The sequence below is a fragment of the Megascapheus bottae genome, chromosome 8 (assembly GCF_031878675.1).
Source record: "Megascapheus bottae isolate mThoBot1 chromosome 8, mThoBot2.hap1, whole genome shotgun sequence".
NCBI lineage: Eukaryota > Metazoa > Chordata > Mammalia > Rodentia > Geomyidae > Megascapheus > Megascapheus bottae.
Genome location: NC_143516.1, coordinates 15,391,781 through 15,417,963, shown reverse-complemented (window position 1 = coordinate 15,417,963; position 26,183 = coordinate 15,391,781). Strand labels below are relative to the sequence as shown.

The 26,183-nt window shown below is 39.4% G+C and overlaps 1 protein-coding gene across 2 annotated transcripts in view; it reads left to right on the top strand.

Moving 5' to 3' along the window:
• Aig1 (androgen induced 1) overlaps positions 1 to 26,183 on the top strand; it is a 198,926-nt gene that overhangs the window by 105,475 nt on the left and 67,268 nt on the right. The gene's annotated exons all lie outside the window — the stretch shown is intronic.

Below are 26,183 nucleotides of genomic sequence, written 5' to 3'. Positions count from 1 at the left end.
CTGTTATTTCTGTTATTACCATTACTTCCATAGCAGCAAGCTATGACTTTGTAAGAAACTATGTTTACAGAAAGCAATTATCGAGGTGAACATTATAGCTACATGTAGCAGAATTTCAATCTAGATTTGCATAACAATTATAACACACACAAACCCTTCCCAAATTTATGTAACAGAATATAATCTCCTGGATTCTCCTGCCCATATTGCAGAGGTGAGAACAATTCTTTGGGCTGTGATAGTAGAATGAGAGTCCAAGCTACTCGTGTTCTTGGTCAGAAAACACAAAATAAATGAGGTTGTACTGGCATGTAATCCTGGGGGTGGATTTAAGGACAAATTAGAGGGGAATCAAAGAAAATAAATTTCCAATTTTCCACAGCTCATTTTGTTCAGCACAAACATACCACTGACATACATATTCATTTTTGCCTGGAAGATTTATTCTCTCAAATTTTCAGTCAGAATCATTTCTTAAATTTAGGAAATTTCTGATCTCCTTTTCTCTCTTTAGGGTCAGATTTTATGGCAAAATGTGATTGTGTTGCATGAAGGATAATTTCTAGTGAGACCTAATTCAATATAAGATAGGAAAAGACTAAAACCCAGAGAAAACAGGCTAAGGCATGCAGTGTGGGGTCTTTGTCTTCATATGAGTCAAGCTAGCTTGCATTACCAATTTTCTCTGAAAACAGAATGCCAACATCTTTTTGATGGACAATGCCTGATGCATACAGAAAAGCTAACTAGGAAGGAAAGTTATTTCTCTGTGGTGTTTTCATGGAATCATCTAACTCAGCAGCTTCTGGCACCAGGACTCTGAAGCCATCTTGCAAAAGGGCCAGTCACATAAGAGCAATGAGGCTACTTCCTGCTTCCTGCTGAGAGCTTGCAGTTGCATGGAGAACACAGGCAAAAATCCAGAATGAGAGAGAGAGAAGGCTGCAAATAAATGAGGCGAAGTGACACAGATGCTGCCAACTCTGTTATGTAATCAGGGGCAGGAAGGGTCAGTGATGCTAGGTTTTGTTAGACTGTCAAGGCTTAATCCTTATGAGACCTTTTTAGGAACTGAAGGCTGAAATTTAGTGAGAGGAATCTGCATGCTTCAGAGGTATCCAGCAACATCGTAGCATCATAAAATCTGGCAACCACTGTGGAAATTAAAAATTAGACTCAGCACGTTCATACTGCATCAAAGCAATTCCATAGAAACTGTGTAGTCTCATTGTGCAATTATTAGAAGCCTATCTGAGCTATATAAAAAATTTTCCCAAATATTAAAAAGTCTGTCCTTGGCCGGAAATTTGGTCTAGCAATAAGAGTGCTTGCCTAGCATGCATGAAGACCTGGGTTCGATTCTTCAGTACCATATACATAGAAAAAGCTGGAAATGGTGTTATGGCTCAAGTGGTAGAGCTCTAGCCTTGAGAAAGTCCAAGGACATTGCTCAGACTCTGAGTTCAAGCCCAGGACTGGCAAAAAAAGAAAAAGAAAAAAATGTCTGTCCTTGTGGATTCATTTGTCCCGCTATAGTCCCAATACAGAAGAGGCTGAGGAGGGAAGATCACAAATTCATAGCACTGGTTACCTCATGAGATCTCAAAAATAGAAAGCAAAACGGTGGATGAATTGTTAATTTGCTGATTTTAAAATAAGTTTATCCTGGGTTATCCAGGTGGGCTCCAAGTGTAATCACAAGCATTATGATAATGATGATAAGTCTGAGATAATTTGTTATAGCAGCCCCATCAAACTAATACAACATACAATTGATTCTCTTTATAATGATGTTAGAAATGAATGAATCTATTATCTTGTGATTGTTAATCTTGATTATCAACTTCATTGGCTGGGAAGTGTGTGTCTTTGAGGACATTTCCACTGAGGATTCACATAGCTTGAGTTCTGGATGCAGGTAAAGGAGAGTTGACTCAGCGTCTCAGGGCTTTCTCTGTCTCTGTCTGTCGGTCTGTCTGTTTACCTGTCTGTCTGCCTCTCTCCCTCTCTCCTTCTTCCCCCTCCCCCTGCCTCTCTCTTTCCACTTCCTGGCTTGCATGAGAACTACTCAGCTACTCTGCCACTTTTCCACCATGATTGAGTGAAACCTCCGAAATCTGTCCTTTATCTTGTTTTTATTAGGCATTTTATGATAACGAGAAAGCTAAATGTACTTGTTTGGTTCTTCCTTCATACTCAAGAATATTTCATCCTGAAAAGCAGAGGCTGGATGGCTGTGTTCACTGTTGTATCTCAAAAGCTAAGAGTAGAAGCCTTGGGTACACAGGTGATCAAAAAATCCTCTTTGAGTGCTAAGTAAATAATTGTGTTCATTAATGAATGAATTTCCTATTCCACTTTTCTCCCTGTTCTCCCACAAGATACACATAAAGGACATTAAGGAGAAGCCAAACAGAATGAGGCACAAGAAACCAGAAAGTAAGAAATGCAAGTTTCAGAAATATCAATTGCAAAACAATTAAAATGTAAACATCCTGTATGTTTGAAAGAACTTTGTGATAGAGAATATAAAACTGGAATGAAATAACTTATACAGGAAGAAGACTAGTGATGTTCATCCACAGCAAAGTATTCAGTTCCTTTTTAGGCTGACTTACCGTATTGCCACAAATACTTTTTTCCCAGGATGCAACTAGTGCAACTAACCTGTAGCAATAAATCTAGTGAAAGAACTGGATGCGGCAGTCAAACCGGACAGATCATTTATCATGAAGCAAAATGGGTTTTGCCTATCAATATTGTCAATATCAATCATTTTTTCCATGGTATGGGTTGTCTTCCTACTTTGGGAGTGTGTAGACAGATTTTTTTTTTAGGTTGTCTCTCACTTTGTAGCCCAGATTGAAAACAGATTTTTTTAACCCTGTCTTTTCTTTAAATGCTTCATGTGTCTGCAAATATTTACAATCATGTGCTGCCAAACAGCATTTAAGCCAATGATAGGTGACATATGCAGCCATGGTCCCTGTAGATTAAAATAGAAGTGAAAAATTCATGTTCTCTAGTAGTGCCTTTTCTATTGGATAATTGATCACAATAGTAAACCATTTATCTATTGTATTTATTACTGTAACATGATTCATAGCTAAGTAAGAAGAGGCCCATGCCATTCATATATAGATGACGGATGACAGGTAATGATAGGTACTGATACGTTAATACATAATGCATAGGAACATGTGTATACACACACACACACACATACACAAACACAATATGATGTCCACAGCAATCAAATTATCTAGCAAATTGTCCCCATTGTTTAATGCCATATGACCACATTAAGCATTGAATATATGTTAAGCTCCTTAATTAAGCCTCTAATTTAAGCACCTTACAACCTTATGTATGCAAATGAACAAATGGGGCCTGCCCAGGGTATGTGGCATGGTGAGATTACACCATAAATTAGTAATAATCTTAACTCCAGCCAACTTGACCCAGGGAGCCATTTCTACTCCCCACCCCAGGACATGGTTCTGGGTGCTTTGGACAAACAAGAAGTACATCACACCCAGCCCTTGGTCTTTGGGAAACTTCCACTCTTAAAGAAGAGGCATATAAAAAATATCATACAAATATCTGTTACGCCTCTGTGAGCAGGGTTTGTGGAACACAGTAGAGTGAATGCCAGTGATCCTAACATGGTTTCTTCTTAGTTTATCTTCTGGAGAAAAGTCAAATTAACATTTACTCATAAATATGTCTTTATAGTGGTTTGTGTGCAAACCTTAGGTCAAGTAGAAGTTGCTGAGGTGTGATCTGAGTTGTGTCTTTGTAATTGTGATGATAAATTGATTTCTGTATTACTTGTTTCATAGAATATTGTACGTTCTCTGAATGTCCTTTGTCTAAGTCTGAACTTTTCAGCTTAATCACTCTTCTCTTCAGCATTTGGATCCAGACAATTCTTTGTGGAGGTGAGGTACCATCCTGTTCAGTGTATGATGTTGACTATCCTACCTGACTTCTTCCCATCAGTAAAGCTCCCACCTCACCCCTCCAAAATTCTACTACCAAAACTATCTCCCCTTATTTTTTGGCATGGCCCCCAGAAAGCAAAGCTGCAAAAATGGTTCTGGGTTGAGAATCATGGTAACGCACTGATCATATGTACCCTGTCTATTCTGAAAACCAGATCTTCCATATTACTTCTAGACCCTTCAGCTGACGTGCAACTCATTCAGCCAGCCCCCTCCTGCCCCTCAGCAAGGAAGATGCACATCAATAGGAGGAAATCAGACCATCAAGATGAGGCCAGACCTTTTCTGGATTTTTACCTCATTCTGTCTCCCAGACGAAACTTACCCTTAGGTCCCTAAGCACTGAAGATGTTTTAAAGTGTTGACTGCAGAGCAGAAGAGAGGAAGGAAAGAAACCTTGCTAAACAGGGCCAAATGAGAGAGGATAGGAAAATGGAGGTGGAAAGAGCTTTTGACAAGTTAACAGGACTGAGGCCTACGTTAAAATGGTTGTAAGGAAAATACTTCCAGATAGACGTGTACAACTGACTGACCAGATAACAAATTCTGAGCTGTTGGTAAAAATATATTACTTTTAGTTATACCTCTTTCAGATCATAATCCTGTATCATATAATGAGAGTTGGTGCCACATAGCCCTTTCTTCTTAGTAAAGAAAGATGAGGAAGAACATTAAGTGGTGGGTATGTGAACAGAAAGCCCTTACTTTTGCTGTTTTTCAGGCCAGGCTTAGCTTCACAAGAAGCACTAGCAACGGCCATCTATTTGTCTTCCTACACTATGTGCTTATGTCACATTCTTACCCCGTGCCTCTGTGCAACTAAAATGACCAATGTAAAAACATAATGTAATTTTAAAACATTTAAAAACAATGGAAAGCCAAGTGGGCTTCAAAATTATGTCTAACCAGCTTAGCATCTGTTCCCATATAACAGCTACATAAGACTTTCTGCTTCTTAGCAGGACCAGGTTTAATCCCAAAAGCCTGTTGATTTTCTCTGAGGGATATGGCCAAAGGAAGACAATTGAAATGGCAAGGTAGACACTACTGGAGCAGCTTCTTAAATGCCATTGATTCTTGTCTCAACTCCCAAACAGACCTGGCACTGCCCCTCTGAATACCCACACCCATCGGTTGTTCCCAGAGGTTCTGTCTTTTCTGCGGTAAAATCCAAGGAAAGGTTTTTCTGTTTTATTTTTTGCCCAACCAGGGGCTTGAATTCAGGGCCTGGGCACTGTCCTTGGGCTTTCTCAAGATTAGCACTCTACCACTTGAGCCACTGCAGCACTACTGGCATTTTCTATGTATGTGGTACCAAGGAATTGAACCCAGGTCTTTGTGCATGCTAGACAAGCACTCTACCACTAGACCAAACTCCTAGCCCCAAAAGTTAATTTTTTTCAATATGCTAAGAGTTCTGATATTGTACCGCTTTAAATTAATTATATGTTTAGTTGCCTTTTCCCTCTGTTTTCTTAAACCATAAATCATTACTGTAAGCTATTAAAAGCCAATCCCTGTTCTCAGTTCTAGGGACATCAAGATTAAATAGTTGTCTCTCAGTGTGTGTGTGTGTGTGTTTGTGTGCTTTCTAGCATAGCTGCTCCTCTCCCTGAAATAATACCACAATCCACAGATACTCAAGATTCTTACATAAAATGACAGTGTTTGAAAATCATGTCACACACATCATCTCATATCCTTTTTTTTTATTTGCCAGTCCTGGGGCTTGAATCCAGGGTCTGGGCACTGTCCTTGGGCTTTCTCAAATCTAGCACTGTACCATTTAAGCCACAGCACCACTTCTGGCTTTTTCTATGTATGTGGCACTGAGGAATCAAAACTGGGTTTTTGTGCATGCCAGGCAAGCACTCTACCGCTAGGCCAAACTCATGGCCCATTATCTCATATACTTTTAAAACCCTATATTAGTTATGATACTAAATACAACACAAATTCTATATAAATAGTTCTACTATACTGTTTAGGAAATAAGACAAGAAAAAAGGCATTTCTACATATTCAGCACTGGTAGAATTTTTTTAAAATATATAATACAATTTAATATAACATAATGATATACTTATTATTATACTTATATCATCTATAGTAAATAACTCAATACACAGTACACACATTTAAAAATATATATATGCATATAATTTGTTCATATGTCTCAGGCATTGACCTGGATCCCTGGAGATCAGGGGCTAAGGGTCAGGACAGTCTGTTTTCCTTGTTCTCACCCTGGACCTGGAACATGACAGGTACTTAGTGTGCATATTAGAACAGTACCAGGTAGTAAGACCCATCACAGGAATGGATTGGTCAGTCACTAATTGATTACCTAAGATAGTAGAAGTTATAGTTTGTCACAATACAAATTCTTCCTTTTTAAAAAATTATTATCCCCAACCAGAAAGGATATGAATTACCTATAGGTTACAATACTTTTAAGATCACTAAATAGTATTTTGTTGCAAAGACTGCTTCCTGGCCTAATTCAGCATCCATGTGCTCCTTTCTCCAGAGCACTGGGAATTCGTAGCTCTAGCTAAGCTGGTGACCACCAAGAGTGAAACAACAACCAAAACCCTGGTATTTCTTTGCATCTAGCTATGGCAAAGGATTAAGTTCTGGCAAATAAAATAGAAGCCAAAGAGAGCTAACACACCAGGGAGGCGCAAGGAAGGTCTCCCTTTACCAGCAACTTTTCTTTCTTCCAGCCTCAGTTTCTAGGTTTAGTGTTTCGTGTCCCTGTATTTTGGGGAGGACTATGAGGTGGTCTGGAGAGGAGTGTCAAGTGTGAGTAAGCAAAGCAGAAGGAATAAGTTGGTTTCCTGACAGTCAGGTTAGTCCTGCAGTCCTGAGCTCTGGCCTTTTTAAGTTGAGACATAAATAAATGAACACCCTCAGGCAGCAATTGACAAATGTTTTTGTAAAAGGCATGATACTAAATACTTTAGGCTTTGTAGGCTATGCAGTCTCTGTCACAACTGCCCAACTTTTGCCTTAGTCCAAAAGCAGCAGACACAAGACATAAACAAAGGAATGACTGCACTGGAATAAAATTTTCATCACAAAAGCAGGTGGCAGCCTGAATTTCATCCATGGGCTGGATCCCTGTCCTAAGGCACTGGGATCACAAATCTTTCTGATATATGTGACGGCATTTTACCCTAATTAGAACATCATGTTTGATGAGATGAAGCTTGATTTGGAAGAGAGAAACTGGCAATGCTTTTGTTTCATTAAAAAAAAAATTTTCTTCAGTTAGCCCCATTTTCCTTAGCTATCCTGATTTGGATATGAAGTTCTGACATGTCTCTTTCCAAACTCTCTGATTATTAAGTCCAGCTGACTTAGATCCCGGGTTTTTCTGGGTTTCTTTCAGTCCCATTGTGTTCAGTTTGGAGGTTTCCAGCAGAATATAAATGGTACAGGCATCAGGTGTGTGGATGTGGGAAATAAAGGACAGAAGGCAAGGCCTGTGTAACTGAGTGAACACCATACTGAGAATTCACCAATGTGTTAGAATTATAGGATAAAACTTTCAGGCTGGATTTTTTTCAGTCCTACTCTGTTACCAGAGTGATTGTACAAGCTGAATTGATGTTTAACAGCAGGGCAAGAGCTGGTCTTGAAGATTCTTTTCAGCAAAGACTTTGTGTGATGCTGTTAGGATGTCTTGGCTTTTCTGGTTTGGCTCATCCTGTGAAAAGAGAACAATGCAGTGGGGAGCAGGAGGAGCAAATTGATTCCCCCAACATGCAAACTCCAACTGAATGGTAGTGACATGTGGTACTCTTACAAAGAAGGACTCTGGGGCTGCACTGGAGTTTAATCATCAGCGGTCAGTGCTGAATGACCAATGTAATTCCCCAGGGCTTAGAGTGAGCAAGAGGAGGGCTTTCCACAGGTCAACACTGGATGTATAGACTCACACAGCATGCAGGCCAGAAAGGGCACATGGTTTAAATAGTCTCTCCTCTGGTTCTCCATTCTATAGATGGCTTTATTAGTAATGAAAGTAGCCCACGCAGGGTTCCTTGACTCGTTGGTAGTAAAACTACTCTTAGAAATCAATACTGCATGGGTCAAGTGGTAGCATATCTGCCTATAAATCTACAGTGGTTTTTGTTGTGGTTGTTGCTAAGTTTAAATCAGCACTATAATATTAGGTTTCTTTGTTCTTATACTTTTTATTTTGTATAATTTCTTTCTAAGGTAGAGCTTGAACTGGCTTTTTAGTACGATCTTTGCTCGGTTCCCACTATGGAACTTTCAGAGCTCTTCTTTACAGCACTTTATGAGCCTGATCATTCCAACTCTGTTCCATTCTGAAAAGCCCAGATGTCTTCCAATAATTGCTCATTGGTGTTGTTTCAATAGTGTGCAGAGACATATTCTGTTCCTTATAATCAAAAGCTAATGGCTGATAAAGACATGTATCCCAGGAAGTGGGCTCTCAGGAAAGACATTCTCAAGGAAACAGAGTTTGTAATTATTAGCCTCCATTATGTAGAATGTAATGAAAGCCCCCTTGAAAGTCCAGACTGGGATTCTAACAGCTCAGAAACCCTGGTGATGAATCAGTTAAAGGCAGTTCTGTTCACCTTATCTTAGCTGCTTATCAAGGATAACAGTTTAGGTGAGAAACTCTAGGGTATAGAAACAAGAGGTTTACCTTGTGTGATTGTTGTTCTTAAGGTACTATGCTATTTCTTTTCTCTTTTTTCCCTATGGTTAATCTCATGTTGTTACTGTATCTGACTTTGTTACCTAGTATATTGTATATACATATTTATTTGTTTATTTGAAATAGGGAAGGAAATGGGGGAAACAAGATGATTAGAAGGGGTAGTAGGAGGAAAACAGGGACAAAAACATGAGAAGGGGTATCAATGTGTGAGAAGTAATGCACCTACTACCTGATGAATGTAACTGTAATCCCTCTATACATTATCCCACAATAAAAATTTGAAAAAATTTAAAGAGTTTAGGTGACCACTGTCATTGATGAACAAAAAGGATATGCAGAATTCAAGGGTCTTGAGGTAGTACGATGGTGGCATCAGAGAAAATGAAGAAGTGGAATGATAAGCTCATATCTACCGGAGCATGCTTCAAAACAAAAGAAAAATCCAGAAACTTTCAATAGTCAGGTAGAAACTTTTTTGACAACCTTAAATAGAATAGAATCAAACTCCAAAAGAAAACAACTCCACAAAGTTGTTTAATCATGTGAGCGTTTGCATCACAGTCTTGGTTGGAGTCAAGTGTGTTCAGGAGATTCCAATTACCTGAAAACACTCTCCCACACTCAGCTTCCCTTGCTTTGAGTTTGACACTTCCTATTCTGCCCAAAGTAGAATCTTCTCCTTGGCTGCCTCACTTCCTGCACAAGTGTATTTCAGAGAGGACACTGGTCTTCCTGTCTTGGTGAGCAATGCAGAAGCTCAGCTGCTGCCAAGCCTGTTAGCTCATTAATGAAATATTTTTCTTCAAAAATATTAGATTGTCATGTCCTCCCTGGAAAAGCAATCATATTTATTTCTGTATCTCTTCTATCCTTTGATTTTACCGTAAATCATTTTTTGCTAGTCCTGGGGCTTGAACACAGGACCTTAGCACTGCCATTGGGCTTTATCGAAGTTAGAACTCTACCACTTGATCCACAGCACCACTTCTAGCTTTTTCTATGCATGTGGTATCCAGGAACAGAACCCAGGGCTTTGTGCATGCTAGGCAAGCACTCTACCACTAGGCCAAACTCCCAGCCCATAGGTCATTTTTAAAATTTTTAAAAATTGTAATTAATAGAGGAGTTACAGTTGTATTCACCAGATAGCAGTAGCATTACCTCAGAATTTATTAACTTTCATAGTTCAGAGTAACTTTTGCTTACATAAGGTTATGAAGACTTCCATAAGTAGGACTCAATAAATCTTTAGTTTAGAGTCGTAATAATTCTTCATCTAAAGTGAACCAGTTTATTAAATTAAAAACATTAGCAATTAATCAATGACTAAAGATACATCATGAAAAGTAATTTCTAAATAAGTAAGATTTCTCAGGCAATCGGTACTTTCATCATCAAACTTCATCTTCCTTTAGTCACTACTTAATTTTCCCCAGTTCCTCTTCTAATGTTTGTTATTGTTCTTTATTTAAGAGGTACTATTACCACATTATACGAAAATAAAGAAAAATGAACATAACCCATTTTCCTGTCATTGTTACATTTAGTTTATTTCTCTCTGGGCTTTGTCATTTGCCCTCTCCCTCACTAAAATATTATGATAAACATAAAGATTCTGCTTAGCTTTTTGAATGTCATACATGATATGCCTTTCACCTCTTAGTGTCTCATGCCTCTTTCCTCTGGTTGCATGATATTCCAAACATTGCATTGTTTAGTAATTTGTGTTAGTCTGCTTTCTCTCATTATGACAAAGAAAGGGTTATTCTGGCTCATAGTTTCATTGGCGTCAATCAAGCCATGGTTACTTGGCTCCCTTGCTTCTGGGCATTGCAGACAGCATATGGTGGTGCATAACAACAGCTCACATGGACAAGAGATAGAAACATATGGAAGGAGAGAAGATGAAGACTGGGCTGATATTAGGATGTAGACCCCCAATGAAGCATTCCTTTCAACTGGGTCCCACCACTTCTCACCTTCAAATAACGAGGCCAGATCGCTCATGATCCATTCCCTTCCCCAAAGCTTGACCGTGGAACATGGCTGCAAGACTTCAGCACATAAATACTCAGGAGATATAGTCAATGCCAAAGTTGTGACTATTATTAAGGAATGGAATTTTGCTTATTTCACTAAGCCCCTCTTAAGTATTTCATTATTCATTCAATCAAATTGAATTTTTTTTGTCCAGCCTAAATTGCTCCCTTAAACACTATTTCCTCAAACATCTTGATGGATAGAGGATTTTTTTTAATGTTATTTTTTTAATTGAAGATAGATTCCCAGAAGTTGGAATACTAAGGGTGGGGTGTGACCACGTCTATGGACTGGTGTTTGTTCCCTAGCTGGCATCCACAAGAGCGAAGCCCCCATTTCCCATCCTGCGGAAAACACTGGCACAATAGAAGGAACTGCAGCAACTCATTGTTACTTTAATGTGTTCTCGTTATTCTCCTTTTATTAGTAGTATGTATTAACTGAACAGATTAATGGGATTTGTTGTAATATTTTCATATATGATATGCTTTGGTCCTATTACTAATACTGCCTCTTATCCCCACATTTCCCTCGTGCTTTTCCCATTCCATAACCCTTCAACTTCCATATACATTTATTCTCTAAATTCAGTATCAGAGAATGTAATATTGTCCTTCTAGTTTTGGCTTATTTTTGCTAAGCATAGTGATGTTTGGGTATATCCATTTTCCTGAAAATGACATGATCTCAGTCTTCTTGATAACTGAGTTCTGTATATGTAACAGTTCTGTATATGTAACTACATTTTCTTCAATGCATTTTTCCCTGGATGTCCCTCAGTTAGCTAGGCTGATTCTGTGACTTGGCTGTTGTGCAAGAATTTAATAGTATTCCTAGAGGAAAAGGAACTATCCTCTCAGGTTAGTTTAGGACACAATAGCACATGTAGCTGGCAGTGAGCACAGGGCCTTTGCAGGTCACCCTTCGAGAGCCTCTCAAAGCTGGCCCCTTCTCTTATTTTTGGTTTTACTTTGTATTTCACCTAAGAGAAGCACTTTTTTTGCCATCTTTGATACTCTTTTTCAGTTCAGCACATGAAATAGTTACATAGAGAGTCATTCATATATTGAGTAGATTTATGTTTATGTGTGCTTTCTTTTGGCTCTCTCACCAGCACCCTAACAAGTGTCTGGCCTGCAGGAGGTGTTTTATTTGTAGATAATTTATTAATAATCTGGACAAGTAGTCATTATCACCTCTAGTGTACAAGGGAAGAAAGTGAAACATGGAGAGGTATAGTTCACAACTTGAAAGTCACCTCAGAAAACAAGAACCTGGATTCAAACTCAAGTTTGACCCAAGAGCCGGTCTTGAGTAGCATTTAGCCTCTGCCCGTGGAACCATTTTTCAGCTCTCATTATTAGGCTCATTGACTTGATAGAATTACTAATAAGGAGTGATGATGATGGTGACAATTATTGTTTATTCTCTTGAGTATTTATTGGGCTTTTCTTTGCTCATCTGAGTGACAGATAATCATTTTATAGATACATCAGTGTTCCCAGAGTTCTTTCCATGAGACACAAAACAATCTTCCTTCATGTATCTTTTCATCAAGTAACAAATAACAAAGCAGAGTGAGTTCTTCCTAGCTTCCATGTTGTAGAGTTGATTGACATCTGTTCTGAACTGATGTAGACATTCCTCATCTGGCTTCCATAGTCAGCAGCTAGTAAACCAATCACCTGTAGATAACGTTCAAGGTAGTTTACTTGCCATGAATGCTTTAAAGAATACTATTATCACTGCTTCATGTAATGGTGATATTCTTTGACTTAGCTAGTAGGCAAGGCATTTATTAAGGAAACTGGGTCCTTACCACTGCCCTTGAATAACTGATTTTGTCCTTGCTTTTGGCTTTCATGTTTACTCAGAGAACTTTTTAACATCTATACCTTCTTCCCTCCACAACTTGAATGTTATACTGTTGAGGAGATGATGAATGAACCCTGTGAACTCATTAAAACCCAGTACAAATCTGTTAAGTTCTGTTGTTTGGAGTCTGTGGCTTCAGTTTCTTCCCATTGAAAACATTTTAGTCCAAACTCTAGTGTGGTCTCCACCAGTGGTAACTGGCTGCCTCCAATAAATAGTATCAGTGTTTGAACCTCGTGTGGCTCATCAGTTTCATTTATTGCTGAAGTTTTTATTCTGTTTCATTGAAATAATGGGAAAATATAACAGCAGCTAATGAGGCAACAGCTATCCTAAATCCTTTTCTTGGGTTGTCACATTTAGTAGCCAGTAGTATAACCTGGTAAAATAGTTATGAACTGTTCATTCCCTGCACCTTTTTTTTTCACTGCAACGTGAATGTGCATTCCCTACTTTCTGATATCTATCTTCCTCAATGGCATGATTTTATATAGTAAATCTATGTAAAGTATTTCAAACAATGCCTGGCATAGAGAGAACACTTAAGAAATATCACTACTGATAGCCATATTTCTTTCTTGATGTTCAACAGATTCAGTATTTAGGCTCACTGTGGAGCATGTAATTTTCTACCTTAAATCAACTCACAGTACAATAGACAGGATGATAAGGTAGAAAGAGCAATTCATTGCGAGAGACCTAAGGTCTTGTAGCTAAGACCTAAGGCTATAGCTTTGTCTTTTAACAGGTTGTGAATAGCCCAGCAAGTCTGTTAGTCGCTGGGGGCTTTGATTTCTCCATTTACAATGCCATGTGTGAACCTGGTGATCTCAGAGATTCTTTGTCCAGTATTTTTCCATCTTAGACAATTGTCTATTGCTATTATTGAATATTATAGATGAAGTAATTGGTAGAAAGTGAGGAAAGAGGGGGGTGGATTTAGCTCAAGGTTGTGAGACTAGAATGTCTACAACACGGTGTTGAAATCTGATGAGAGCCTTTCTGTTACATTATAAAATAGAAAAGGGCATCACACAACTTGAACTGGCCTTATAGCTCATGTATGTCTTTTTCTAAAACTACTGACCCCACCAAGGGAGCTAAACTTGTGACTCTGGGTACCTTCTAAACACCCCACCCCAATTCCTTCAACATGTGTCTTCGAGAGTTCAGTTTCTAACACATAAATTCCAGGAGGTAACCTAAACAGTAGGATTTCCACAGTTATTAAGCAGAATGTAAATTTGACCATAGTTATGCCCACATCCCTATACTTTTCCATGTACACAGAGTGTTAAAGAGATCCAAATCACCATTGTAGAACAGGTATGTTAGGAAATACTTCATAAGAAAGATTTTTTAATTTAATTTTATTATTGGGGTGATGTACAGAGGGGTTACAGTACATTGCGCCTTGAATATTGTTACCCCTACCCATGTTTTCTCCCACTTTCCTCCCCTACCCTCCTACTCACCTTGATTTTCCCTTAACCTTCCTATTTTCAAATACACAAATGAATGTATATACAATATACCAGGTACCAAAGTCAGATACAGTAACATGAGATAAACCTTAAGGGCAAAAGAAGAAAAAGAAATAGTTTCAAATAGTACATTAAGAACAACAACCACGAAGATAAATCTCTTGTTTCCATATCCTGAAGTTCACATTGCTTAAAAGACCCTCTAGGGCTTCCTTTTATCTGCCCTCCCAAGTGTCATAGCCAATTGGTTTAGAAATTTTAGGAAAATTATTTTAGGGAATTAGAGAAAATATAGTATAAACTGCACTGACAATAATATTGAGTTTGGTTTGTTTGTTTTTTAAATCAATGGCTTATGATCACATAGAAGGTGATGTGTTGCGTGAGAAGCGTTGGCTCAGGAGTCAGGAGTCTCTAAGTGTTATTCCAGTCTCAGCTCAGCCACCGTCTAGTTTTCTAGCAAATGACATTGAACTTTCCTGGGCCTTAGTTTGTCAATGGTCGAGCCATTTTTGAAAATCAAAAAAATTCCAATTTTCAAGCCCTCTGCAGCTAAGTTCTTCATGTGAAAACAATGCTCGTATGAAATTCAATTGACGGGAAAGCATTTGGTCTCTCCTTTTTCCTTTCTTTGCCAAGAGTAATGAGAGTTGGTGTGGAAAAAAAATATTCTGCTGTGAAAAGGTTCATTCAGCCTTTTCTTAATAGATCAAGTGGTTGGTATTTCTGCTGGCTCCTGAAATACATTACAAATCGCAATCTGGAAAAAGTTCCACAGCAGCTCCAAGCCTTCCTGCTGAATTTGGATATATCTGTAGGTCTTACTCCGTAGCTCATCCTTAACAACTGACAAAATATTTACTTTGCTCAGTACAGAAAAGGCTCACACTTTCCAAAATATTAAAACTAGGTTGGATTCAGAACACAGACAATGAGGCAAAAAGTTGGACCTCTATTTGAAGCCATGTAGTTGAATCATTTTCCAGAGTGCCATAAGAAATAGAGCCCTAGTGGATGTTTATGCTCCATGGAAATGGGGAAAATGGGAGAAGCCAGCCAGCATCTGTCTTACATATATCCTGTGTACATCAGCAGTTCCCACACAGGGCTATCTAGCCTAACAACATCAGAATCTTCTTGCTCCCAGTTAGAAAATTACAATTCTACCAACTCATCTCAGACCTCCTGAGTCAAAAAGTTTCCAGATATGGCCCAGAAATCTATGCCGATATAGTCCCCCAGTTAATTACGTCCAAATAACTTTGATGTTGATAAAAGTTTGAGATCCACTGTTTTACTGTATGCATAACATATATGAAGTGTACCAGTGAAGTGTATCAATCCTTATTACCATTCACTTGAAATATGAAGCAATGAGACTTGTAACTAAATTCTCATCAAAATTTGGGAGTATTTCTTTTGTGTAATACCATTTGTCCCTTTGTCTTCGAATTCCTTCCCTACCATCACTGCTTGCTCCTAGCAATAAGAGAGAAAGAGAAAGTGAAAGAAAGAGAAAGAAAAAGAGAAAGTGTTTAGGAGAGCATCATACTTGTATGAAGCTAGTGATTTTAATTTAAAGTGACCTGCATTAATATGTGCACACACACGAGAGGGAAAGAGAGATATATGCTAGTACTAGGGCTTGAACTCAGGATCTGGGAGCTGTCCCTTATGTATTTTACTCAAAGCTAATTATCCTCATCCTGTGAGGGAGAGGGTTGAGAAGCGGCAAATACATCTGGTGTTGGGAGCCAGAGTGGAATCAAACTGTACCTTGACTTGCATCAGACAATGGCTTTATTGTCTTATTGTTTTCTGGCCCTATTCTATGTAAATAACCTGAGAATTACCATATGAATGTAACACCTGGAGGTTCCCTGGGTCTGAAGGAGGGAAGAAGCAGGAGTGAAAAATAAACGCGGCAGTCTTTACCTGGACTGCGGACATCCGGACCCGGTGTGTCTGTCTCTCTCCTATTTCTTCCTAGTTCTTGCCCCCGATTTCAGGAACCTCAATCTGCGAACCCTGGTTTGCTGCCGGTTGGCCCCGGCAATCTGGCTCCTGCCTTTTGACTTCAAACAACTTTGATGGAAGGGAAATTCAATAATGTCTATTGACTGAATGAAAGTTACCTTTTCCCGCCAAGTAGTTAAACATGTTGTGTGCCATTGAAAAATAACCAAAAGTTCCTAAAGGATGTGATAAGACATGCCCTATGTTCTAAAGTATGATCTGTTTTGAAGAATGTGTGTTATAGAGCTACTAGATGAAATATTGGAGAGATAGTTGTTAAATCCATTTAGTCAATAGCTACTAAGGTTTCTTGGTCGCTGACTTCTTTTTTTCTCTAGATGACCTTTCTATTGGTAATAGAAGTCTCTCACTATTGTCATACAGAGAGTTATCAGTGTTAGTAAAGCCCGAGTATAATGAGGGTATGACAGCATTGGGTACATATATGTTAACAACTTTTTTTGATGGATTCCTTAAATGACACCTAGCAAATATTGCCTTAAAAGGTAGGAAGGAAGATTGGTTCATGGACTATAGCAAGTTGGTCAAAACACACTACACAAATCTATGAAATTTTCACATGAAACTCTGTTGTGCTATTAACAAATCCTAGGAATATGGCAAGGATTTGTATTTATTTTGCTTCTTGATCAATATTTTCCATATTTAAGATTTTAAAACATTTAAGTTAAAAGTAGTGATGGGAGCTGGCACCCTGGCTCACGCGTGTAATCCTAGATACTCAGAAGGTTGAGGATTGAGGTTCAAAGCCAACCCCAGGCACAAAAGGACCTTAGACTCTTATTTCCAATTAACCACTAGAAAAAAAAAAGAGAAATGGGGCTGGCACAAGGATTGGGCAGTAGCCTTGAGCTGAAGAGCTCAGGGACAATGTCCGGGCCCAGGGGTAGGGTGGTAGCCTTGAGCTGAATGAGCTGTAGAGCCCAGGGAAAGTGCCCAGGCCCAGAGTTCAACCTCCATGACCCACACACACACAAAAGTAGTGATGGGGCCAAGGGGAGAAGAGGGATAGATAAATGAGAGGAGGAAGTAGTGGTAGAATGCAGTCAAGAATTCCTTGTATATAACACAAAATTAGGAAAAGTAATGGGAGGTGTGAGTTGAAGGAGAGTTTGCTGATAAACTGCTTTGTTAAACACACCTCTTTTGTACAGCTACTTTAAGATAATAAAACCTTTTGGGAATTAAATTCATTAGTTAAATGTAGTTGTGAACATAAAATTTTTAAAACTATCCCAAACTTTTTTCGGAATCTTCACATATATAGTAATTACTTGATAAGAAAAAAAATGGGTAAGAAAGACAAGTTTTATACATATAGTGAAAATCCAGCATTTGCTTACAAATCAGGATGTAGAACAATTTTAGAGTTGGTTCTTGATTACCTGCCTCTAAATTCCAAGATGTTTAGAGCACCTTTGACACCCATAGGGACATCAGCAAGGAAGATCATTGGAGGAGGAGTCACCCCGCCCCTTTGGCAGCAGCCAGTGAGGAGGGCAGGAAATGCACAAGGCAGCCAATGAACACGGAGGATAAAAAAAAACAAAAACTTAGCTTCCCCTAAGGCCCTTCAGTGACCACCAGAGGCCTGGCTCAGTGGGTTGAGCACAAGCCAAGGAGAAGCAGAGTGGGAACCGAGTTTGAGTCCCAGTTTCACATATAAAGAAAGAACAGAGCCATGGCTTTGGCAAGTTAAAAAAGAAAATCTCTGGCCTCAATTCCTAAAATATGAATGGTGGCCGGCCAAGTGACCTAGTGGTAGAGTGCTTGCCTAGCATGCATGAAGACCTGGGTTCCATTCCTCAGTGCCACATACATAGAAAAAGCTGGAAGTGGTGCTGTGGCTCGGTAGAGCACCAGCCTTGGGCAAAAGAGACTCAGGGACAGTGCCCAGGCCCTGAATTCAAGACCCAAGATTGAGGGGGGGAGGGGGAAGTCAGCATCAACCCTTCATTCTAACATTCATTAATTTTTTTTGAACCAGGGGACTTGAACTTGGGGCTGTGCACCCCCAGTCAACTTTTTTCCCCAAGTTCTTGTCTACTTTAAAAGTTTCTTTAAAAGAAAGTGTTGATCTGAATCTGTATGGAAAAGCTACCCACTTGCAAAAAGTCTAGTTGCAATTATTTGTGAATCCATATAATGGTGCAACAAAGAACCCAGTTTACTTTTTCAGTTTCAACATTTATCCACCTTTTAGACTTAACAAAGTCCTCTTTTCTAGTGCAGAGTCACCTTTATATAGTCTCTCCATAAAATGATATTTCTCCAGCTGCTTCTCCTTCCCTTTTTTATCCAGAAATATTTTTCTCTGCATAAGATAATTACTCAAATAATTCTTTCAACTGTTGTGAGAACTTTTACCCCACTTTTATCTTAGCATGGGTTTCTGGAAGAGAAATATAGGTACTTGACTTGTATTGAATTTAAAATGCTAGGTCTTCTGATTAACCAAGGGGCAGCTTCTTCACTTTCCTTCTCTGGGAACTCTGGCTGTCCAAGCAGGCCACTAGCTGTCTTGTTCCCATCGATAACCTGATGATATTCCACTGTTGGGTTATTTCCCTTGACAGAGATGGACTTTTAATGGCAGCAGGAGGAGATTTGTCCCAGGAAGCAAGAATTTGCCCCTTCAATTGTAGTCAGGCTATCAACCAATTATTCAGGGTCTGGTACAGATGAGATGCCAGGTAAAGGGTTGAAGGTTACTTCAAACAAACAAAACAGACTTTCCTGCTTGAACTGACTGTTACCATGGAGAAGTCATTTCTTCCAATTTAGTACAAAGACTAGCGCTCTCTTTGGACTAAAATGGTTTCCCATGGAGAATCCTCACAGATCATTTAGCATTCTTTCAGCAGACCTCCAGCATTTACTTCACTGCCTTAAATGTCTGGGCCTTAGAGAAGCTGGCAGCAGTCCACTGTAAAGATGCACAGCCAACTACAGAGACCCAGAACCAGGCAGATAGGATCGGGGTGAGGCTGCAGAAGGAACTGCAGAATCTTCACTTGGTGATCCATGTTAGTGACTCAGCTGTTCTCTCATGTCCACTGTGTCTGTCCATTTTTATCTGCTGGGTATCTATTATCCAGCGTCCTTCACCATCTCTGATTGTCCCTTTTCTTCTTGATTAGAGATATCAAACACTTTTGTTTGTTTGGGGTTCAACTATGTAGTCCAGGCTAGCCCACCTAGGACATCCTCCTGCCTCGGCCTTCTGAGTGGTGAGATCGCAGGCACTGACTTCAAGTGTGGCTTCATAGACTTTAAAACCTTTTGTGAAGCAGCTTCTTATATGTAAAGCGGACACAAGCTGAACTGCTGAATAGAGCAGCTCGACTTGGCTCTCCCTCTCAGCCCTTCTCATCACTCGAAAGTACACACAAAGACTCCTTGGAATATGCTTTGAAAACCTCTGCTCTTTTCTCTACCTTTGGGCTTTTTCATAGTTTACCTTTCACTTTTTAAAATTATATATTAATTTATTATCTTTAAGCAGTTGTACAAAGGAGTTACCATTCATCCCATCAGTTTATGAATACAATGCATCTTGATCAATGACCCCTTTCATCATTCTCCCCCAGCCCTCCCAAATTACCTCCTCCCACATTATTTTATAACTGCACTTACCTCCCCACCTTCACGCATCTGCTCCCCTCCCCCTTGGCACAGCCCTTCACCTTTCAAATACCCACTTCCTGATATTCATTTTGGGGGTCTGTGCGCTAGTCATTCTACGGGATTGCATCATTGGAATTCTCCCCTGAAAATACCGTATCTTGGTTCACTTTCTTCATGACTTAGGATGACCACTCAAGGCCCACAAGAGAGAATTGAATGGACTTTCAGTTTTCCTTGTTTGTTTATGCCAGGCCTATTTATAGGCAGGCTGTCCTGTTCTTGAGGGAAGTACTATATCTGACCACATCTGTTGTGGTCAAGACAAGGTTGGGGTTAAATGGAAGCAAAATGTGGCTCAGGAAGGCTGTTCCTGTACCCAGGAAGCCTGGGTAACACACAAGTGTTCCAAGAACATCAGCAACGCAAGAATCCAAGGAGAGAAGCTGAGTAACCATTGGGGAATCTGGACCATCTTTCCTGTATAAACAAGCAGGTTTCGGGTTTAGACTTGGGGACTATTAGAAGTCTACCACCATAGAAAGAAACAGTCCAAAGGGTAGATACAGTCTGGGGAACTGGGAAAATAAAAGTAACTTTTATCTGCCTCCCGGATAGGTGTGGAGCTAACTTTTCAAAAATGTCTTTTTGCCCCTTTTCAAGATATAAAGTATAAAACACCAACTTAGTCTCCATTTAAGAGTTCAATACTCGTTCCCTGCAAAAGGCAAAGCTGCTTCTGTGGACACAGGAAGCATTGCATGGAGGGATGTCGGGCAAAGACTTTTTTTTTGTAGTGTTGGATCACACCAGTGCCATGGTAGAAACCCAGATTTGGGGCCTGTGGGGGGAATGGTGATATTGCCACTTCCAGGAAGCAAAATGTGACTGAAAGTGGAGCCTGCGCCTCCAGTAGGAGCAAGGCTGCAGGCCCTGTGACAGCAGCAATTCAACTCCATGCCTACAATTTGAACAAAGCACTTAAAACTACTTGTCCTCACCACTGCTATTTGAAGAACTTTGGTTCCAAAAAAAGGAGTTAGCCTGAAGAGAATGAAGTTATAACGCTGGCTCTGCCAGCAGTTCATGGAGTAGTTGTGCTCTATTTGTGGAGCCTTTGCTTTCTCTTTCTATGACAGAGGCATTCCACAATGAATATGTCACCAGCTGGGAATGCCAACAAAGCATTCTCAACACTCTGCTATCAGTTCACTCTCCTCTATCTCCCTTTAGGTGCTATTACATGTAGTTGAAACAAATGGAAACTGGGGAAATGTCATGTACATTTTTAACTGTGAAATTTAATCCTTAAAACTCACAGAAGCATTGCATAGTGGCCTACATCTGTAATCCCAGTACTTGGGAGTCTGAGGAACGAAGGTCAGTGTTTAGGGCCAGTCTGAGCTACAGAGACACTTGCTCCTGCCAAAAACAAAAACAAAACAGAAACAAAACATAGGTGAGTAGTAGATAGTGTTTAATAGATATATAGGTAATGATAGATACTGATGATAGAGATAGATTAGATAATGATTGATACATATGATAGAATAGGATAGACAGACAGATAGACAGACAGAGACAGATAGGTAGATAGAAATACGACTCAGAGCAATGACTTTTTTCTTAATATTTTTAAAGCATTGTCATTATTTGGTAAGTTTTGATATTTGAACTTTCAGAAAAATATTTGACTATAAGGATGCGGAAAACTATTGATGGTTTATGTAATAGAAGAAAATTTAGATAGCTTCATTATTGAGGAAGCAAATGATATTACATGAGACTTTCCAGGAATTTCCTGACCTTAGTGTCTCTTTTATCTCAAAGTAATTGGAAATGTGGTTCGGAGCTAACAGATCTTTTATTTCATTTTGAATTTCTTTTTTTACTTTTTATTGTATTTAATTGTCGAGGGTGATATATAGAGGGGTTATAGTTACATTCATCAGGTAGTGGGTACTTCTTGAACATTGATACCCCTTCCCATGTTTCTCTCCCACTTTCTCCCCCTAAAACACTTATTTTCTCACCCTCTTTCATTTCATCCCAACTAGATGATCAGCTTCTAAAGCTTTAAGATACCAACTTGATTATATTACTTGCATATTTAAAATCCTCAGTATTTCTCCTTTGTCACCCAGTGGATGGTGATGATATGCTTATTTCTAGTGATAGTAGAATTAAATATCTTAACTATCATATATTAAGGATATACCTGACATTAGTAAGAAAAATAATGTGCCATTACATTATTGAATTTTATTAATAATAGGTATATATGAATGGTGTATATTATGTTTAAGATAGGAAAATTAAGTGATCAACATAGAATTCATTTTTAAAATGTCAAGTAACTAGTGTTACAAATTGTTTTTCCTTATGGCAAGGCTCATAAAGATAAGAGAATGAATTTTGCTAAGTGTTAACCGACAGGAGAAGGTTTGAAGCTTATCATGTCTCCATCTCATCACACTTCATTTCAGTCATAGAGAAATATGATCTTTTTATATATGTAGCTAATTTCCACTCTTTAAGTTTGAATTAAAGCATCATTTTTTTCATGTAAGATATGCATGACCTTGGGAAATTCACTTAAACTTACTGAGCTTTAGTTTTCTCATCTAAAAATGTAGGACTAGAGATAAATAGACCCAGCAGATATTTCTTGAAAGTTCCTGGGACTGTGTCAGCTTGTAATAAATGATACAAATATAGTGGGATACAACATTTTATCTTTATATCTCTCACAGTACACAGAGCAAGTACTCATTAAATTGTCACTGAAGTCCAAGTTTGAAATGCTGTTGACTTAATCAAGGTAACACTCATGAAATGACAGTGAATTAATGCAGAAATGTTAGAGAAAGAGTGTCTACCTCCACAGAGCTTAATTTAGTTTGAGACTGAACTCCTGATTACAGATAACTCTAGTATGAAGTTTAAAGTATATACTATAAGATAGAAATCGAATGTTACAGACAAGGATGAGGAAAATTTACATAAGGAAAGCTTCTCAGAAAAGGTGATACCCAGCCTGAATGAGGAGTGACTCATGGTTAGAGAGAAGCAAGTCTATAAGCACGGGCTTAGCTACAGTACAGCACGGTCCTACAGAAACAGAATGTCAGACATATTAAACAAAAACACAAACATGGGTAAAATTAATTTTAAGAGTATTTTTGGAAGCCGGGCTTGGTGGCTCATACCTGTAATCCTAGTGACTCAGGAGGCTGAAATCTGAAGATCACAGTTCAAAGCCAGCCAGAGCACTAAAGTCCATGAGACTCTTACCTCCATTTAACCACCAGAAAGCTGGAAGTGGTATTGTGGCTAAAGGGTAGGGCACTAGCCTGGAGCTGAACTGCTCAGGGACAGAGCCCATGCCCAGAGTTCAAGCCCCATGACAGAGGGGAAAAAAAAAGTATTTTTGGTGTGTGTGTGTGTGTACTTTTTAATTCATTAATCTCATATTTAATAGTTTATCATTATTTGGACTCTTCAAGCTCCATAGGTTCCTAAACCAAAAATGCCACGTTTCGGCTAATCTCCCTGGGCCCTTGAACCCTAACTGAAATGTATACAGACTAATGCCTGCCACTTGGGACTGTGAGGAAAGCAGCTTTCCTCTTGCCCTGCCTGGTAAAGTAGCCAATCCCATTCCTGAACATCTGGTATCTTTCCTACTTTAGTCACCACCCAAACCGCTAGTCCCTGCAGCCCAGGAAGTAGCTGAAACATGAGTGACTCCAATACTATCACCCCGCCTATGGACCACAGGCATGACTCTACCTGGTCTTGCAGCCAATTCCTGAAATCTCAACATCTTAAATTGAAATCTTTTTTTTTTTTTTTTGCCAGTCCTGGGCTTAAGCTCAGGGCCTGAGCACTGTCCTTGGATTTTTCTCAAGGTTAGAGCTCTACCACTTGAGCCTCAGCACCACTTCTGGCTTTTTCTAAGTATGTGGTACCAAGGAATCGAACCCGGGTCTTCGTGCATGCTAGGCAAGCACTCTACCACTAGGCCAAACTCCCAGCCCTAAATTGAAATCTTAAAATGGAATATTTCTTAAATTTCAAAACCAAGTCTAAGAGGACATGGCATCAGATGATTGATCTATTTTGCTCCAATGAAAAGATCGGCCAATTCAGGAACTGATGGTGGTATAATGGCATCGTGAAGATAGCTTCTGTTTATGTATCTTGGGAAATCATCTTAATTTTGCTATACCAGATATAAACAACATCGATGGTTTCTCTATATGTTCATAGTTCCGTGAGCTCATTCATTATTGTTTTTCTTGCTTTACAAAAGAAAAGAATCTATCCTGTGAGTTGGATACTGCTGGGAAGCTGGCCCTAGATGGTCTGCCTTCTGTCTGTGGTGTTCCAGGTGCAGACAATGATGTTCTGAAGGCTCCATTGCCCCCCGCCCCGCACCCCCCAGAGCACATCCTGCTGTGGACTGTGATAGACACGGTCTCTATGGGGAGGGAAGATTCAGACTTTGACAGGTTTTCCCTCTGGTAAACAAAACACAAGTCAACTTTCCTTTCCAAAGGTACAGGATTTCTTTGTTATAATCTCATCATCTGCCTCCTAAAAGAAGGACAAGTAACAGTGAGATTGGATCCCATTGCTTGTGTCAATGGCCTTCTTCTGAAGGTAGATGAAAGTGACCCATGATAAGGTCAGGAGCATCCATGAGAGGGCTTTGCAGAGGAAAGAGAAAGCCCTGCCTCGGACTTCCCCATGTGTGAGAGAGCACAGTAGGCATTTCAAATAAGAAGAGATTATCGATTGAGCTCTGACTAGGAGTCATTGTCTGTAGATATAAAATAAATTGAACTACTGGAGAAATAAATATTAGGGGCAATTCGAGAAAGAGCTCATCCAGCCAGTCCTCTCTTATAAACTGTTTCCACAGAAATTTTTTTGAATTGGGGAGGGGGTATGGACTGTGAGCTTTTATCAGATAGATCTTAATGAGGACCCTTTCATCAGAGGGAAAACAAAATGTATTCTTGCCAGGTCAAAAAATACCAAAAATGACTAATGCTCATCTAAGAATTAAACTTCAAACCTAAACCAACACCACCACTAGCAATGGGGTAAAACAGGAATGCTTGGGCTTTAATGTAGAAAGTCCCTTTCATAACAGGTGATGTGTGTTGCGTGGCATATACTGTGAGGAGAAACACTGGTGGTGGTAAGCAGGAGACTTTAGTCAGATGGTTTTGAAATGGGACATGGGGTTTTATTCCCTGAGCTCAAATGCATTTCCATTTGGGGATGAGAGGAAGGACCTTCATTAATTCTGCACATTACTGCTTACATGCACACATTCAATCATTCGTTAGGTATTGAGGGTCTGCTGCAGGTTAGATTGTGTGGAAGGCACCAAGGGTTGAAAGACAGATGAATTGTTGGGAGAAAAAATTCTGGTAGCAAAAGCAAGCTGCAATGTGAGGTGCTAGGTATGGGTAAGGAGCTATGGAAACCCAGGAGAAATGCTTTGTCTTCAGATAGGCTACTGGGAGACCTCTACTCCCGAAAGCCTTTTACCCTAAATAGAATTTAATCCAGCCTTTCATCAACACAAATCTCTGTGAGGTAAAATGCTCCATGTTTTATAATATTGGAAGAAGAAAAAGAATCTGAAACGCATCTTTTTTTTACATCTGACTGTGTTTTATAGATTAACAGCAGGAAAAAAGTACATAGGAAGTGTACATATTTATAGGATGTTTTCTGACTTGAAGTAGCTAAACCTGTGTGTGAGGAAGGAAGTCTGAGAAACAAGCTTCTAGAACAGAAAGCAGCCTTTCTGTGCTAAATGTCTTTCTAGCCTGCTCTGTTCCCGGGCCTCACATCTCACCCACCTCTCCCTTAATACAAACATAGAATAAAAGTCTAAGTTTATGGCTGAGGTCTTATAGCAAAAGACTTACATATATTTTCATGTTTTTCTCTTGTTAGTTTTGCATGAAAGTTTTTCTACACTGAAGAGATAAGTAAACCTGTGTATTTTTTCTGCTAGGTTTGATGAAGAAAATTATTCACTTGCCAGGCACTGGTGGGAGGCAGAGAGGGGCCAGGAGTGTGGTCTCTTGTGCTTGCCTAGCATGCACGAAGACCCGGGTTCGATTCCTCGCTACCTTATACATAGAAAAAGCTGGAAGTGGTGCTGAGGCTCAAGTGGTAGAGCTCTAGCCTTGAGAAAGTCCAAGGACAGTGCTCAGGCCCTGAGCTCAAGCCCAGGACTGGCAAAAAAAAAAATAGGCTGGATTATTGGGAGGGGTGGAGAGAGGGAAAGTGGGAGAAAAACATGAGAAGGGGTATCACTGTTCAAGAAGTATTGTACCCACTACCTGACAAATGTAGCTGTAACCCCTCCATACTTTACCCCGGCAATAA